The sequence below is a fragment of the Equus quagga genome, chromosome 14, assembly GCF_021613505.1.
Source record: "Equus quagga isolate Etosha38 chromosome 14, UCLA_HA_Equagga_1.0, whole genome shotgun sequence".
NCBI classification, from domain to species: Eukaryota; Metazoa; Chordata; class Mammalia; order Perissodactyla; family Equidae; genus Equus; species Equus quagga.
In genome coordinates, this window is record NC_060280.1 from 70,135,828 (window position 1) to 70,139,338 (window position 3,511).

Consider the following 3,511-nt stretch of genomic DNA (forward strand, 5'->3'; position numbering starts at 1 on the left):
GTAATTTCAAAAAGTTGATCACAAACCTCACCCCATCCAGAAATTAGGGATAATGTCTATTTAATCATTTAAAGAAAGGTCTTTGAAGAATGCCTTTTGATTATTTCAATGATGGTGCTATGGATAATGAGGTGGATTTCTTGCATTTATATTATACATCATATATTTTGCTCTCCTTCTCATTTGAATATCACAACTCTTCTTTTTTACATATAAAGAATTGGAAGATCACTTAGGTAGAGTCGTGAGCTCAAGATCACCCAGCTTTGTATGCTAGGATTTGAACTCAGGTTTCTCTCTCCCCAGAGTCCACACTGTATTCATTCAAACACAGTATCTTTGAAAGATAAACAAGTAAAGGAATAATAGATGCTGCTTATTTCTCATCTGGAATAGAACTTGAAATCTTAATTTAAGAGGCCAATCTGCCCAATTCTTTTCATTGGAGGGTTTATAAATTCATACCATGACCTGCTAGAATGTAAAAATGCCAGAAAAGATGTTTTAAGGGTTGAATTTTGGAATGTGAATATGCACACACACACACACACACACACACACACACACACACACACAGACACCACATATACTTGCCAGCATCACTTCAAGGTGATAAGGGCAGGATACATTACTGGTGGTAAATAGATCAGGACTTGCAGTCAGACAGACTGAGGCTGAAGATCTGGCTCCACCACCATAACATACTAGCTATATGATCTTGGAAATTCTATCTAACCCTCTAAGCCCTATTGTCCTCATTTGTAAAAGGGAGATAATAATAGTGCCTACCTCATGGGATAGTTTTGGGGAGTAAGTAAGGTAATGTATACCTTAAATGTATCCAATGTTTTAGGTCAATTATATCTTAATTGTAAAAAGGCAATATACGTAAAGCATTTTGCTCAGTGTCTGGCACACACCTACTGCTCATCAAGGAGCTCTGTTACTGTTGCTGCTGGTGGTGGTAGTGGAGGTTGTGGTGGTGACAGGGGCTTGACTAACTGATAAAAGCAAATCCAAATCAATACTGGAACCCTAGGGCTACCATGGCCAGCCCTGGTGGTCTAGTGGTTAAGATCCAGCACTCTCACCACAAAGGCCTGGTTCATTTACTGGTCAGAGAACCACGCTACTATCTGTTCGTTGTCATATGTGGCAGCTTCATGTTGCTGTGGTGCTGAAAGCTATGCCACCAGTATTCCAAATACCAGGAGGGTCACCCATGGTAGACAGGTTTCAGTGAAGTCTCCCAGATTAAGACAACCTAGGAAGAAGGACCTGGCCACCAACTTCCAAAAAAATTGGCCATGAAAACCCTGTGTATCTGATACAGCACCAGAAGGTGAGAGGATGGCGCAAAGAGCCTGGACAGGGTTCCACTCTGCTCTACACAGGGTCGCTAGGAATTGGAATCCATTCCAAGGTACTAACACAAGGGTTACCATGGACATGAGTGATCAATAAATCCAACACCATATTGCTATGTAAAGGCATGCTTATATAATTCTAGAAAGAGTTTCTTACCAAGAAAAACAAAAGAATGTATTGGGAAGGAGGTGATGAGTGCTAGGGAGTGTTCTTCTGGGTAAAAGTTCCTCTGGGTAAAAAATATTTATTTAGCTCTAGAAGGCACCTTGAAGATTACTTTAGAAAGATGACATCTTATTGGATGGCTGCAGTATTCATGTTTCTACTTTCCCCCAGTCAGAGTTTGAAAACATTAAATTAGAAAATACTTTAAGATCAACACCAAGTCTGTTTTCTTCTGGTGGGGGTGGGGGGAGAACCAATTAGGAAATGAGCATTTATTGAGTGTCTATCAGGTACCCTGCCTTTGCAAGGCTCTGTGGAGGTGGTTTGGAGAGATAAGGTAGAGAAATGCAGGGAACAAAGAAACATAAGAAAAACATAAGCCTTAGATCTGCTTCAAATACACACACACCTAAATAGATGCAACCCAAAATATGCCAAACAAACAAAAACAACCAAGAGCTTCTCTGCGCGTTTTACTTAATTAGGAAAATATTTTCATCACTAAGGTGACGCACACTCAATTGTAATTAAGATAGAAAATAATATTGGGAGACAGTGAAGCCAAGAGCTCTGTGATTTATTCAGTTTATATTTGCAAACACTTATTGAACATGGACCTTCTAAAAAGGTGGGTATCCATTTGGAGGTTTTTTCTCATATGTATATAGTTTGCCTCCACTTTTAAGCCCAAGATTTAATTTTATCCACTGTGTTCAACGTACAGTATTGAACTCTCCCAAAATTGACCCAAAAATACTTCTGTGATTGACTGCAGTATTATTTGACGTTTCCCAGATAAAAGAATCATTTAGCACTGGTTCCATATCCCTCCCAATGGGCTGGAAGGCAGGCAGCTCCTCAAGATGGTGTGGCAATACTTCGCGCTTTCTTTGAAAACATACCATGTGGTTTTGGGTGAAAAAGAAATATGGACTGATGAATTTGGGAAAATCTCTTCAAAATTGAACAAAACCAGAGTCTCCACTTCGCACTCTGAGGTCTCACCCTCACAAGAGCTGATTATTAAAAATTGCTTTTGGGGCCAGCCTAGCGGCATAGTGGTTAAGTTCGTGTGCTCTGCTTCGGCGGCCTGGGGTTCACAGGTTCGGATCCCAGGTGTGGACCTACACACTGCTCATCAAGCCATGCTGTGGTGGCATCCCATTTACAAAGTAGAGGGCGATGGGCACGGATGTTAGCTCAGAGCCAATCTTCCTCACACACACACAAAAAATTGCTTTCATCTGTCTTCTTTCCGGAAGGATTATCCTTACCACCTCCCATCTACATAGGTAATTTACATCCAAATCTATATCCAGCTCATTCTTTCCTCCTTCAGGAAACCACTCCTGTCCACAGTACTTAATCCCCAAAGTATAAGCAGATGTACCACTCATGGAACTTTTGCAATAGGCTAAATACTACATTGGTATGTTTTATCTCTTTTCATGTCACATTCTGTTTTTCCAACTAGACTTTGCATTATTTTTTTCTGTAGGTGATATATTCAAATAATTCAAAAGTAAAAATTATAAAAAGTTATGAAGTGAGGCCTGCCCCGTGGTCTAAGGGTTAATTTCAGTACATCCCGCTTCAGTGGCCTGGGTTCCGGGGTTTGGATCCCAGGCATGGACCTATACCCCTTGTTAGCCATGCTGAGGTGGTGACCCACATATAAAGTAAAGGAAGATTGGTACAGATTTTAGCTCCAGGCTAGTCTTCCTCAAGCAAAAAAATAGGAAGATTGGCAACAGATGTTAGATCAGGGCTAGTCTTCCTCAGCAAAAAAAAAGTTATGAAGTGAAAAATCTCCCCCATCCCTCTCTTCCAGCCACCCAATTCATCTTTTGGGGGCAATCATTGTGATCACTTTCTAGGTATCCTTTCAGAGATATTTTAAGCATATACAGATTATATATATATTTATATGTAAATATATATTATATATAATTTTATTATTTTATTCTATTTATTATAT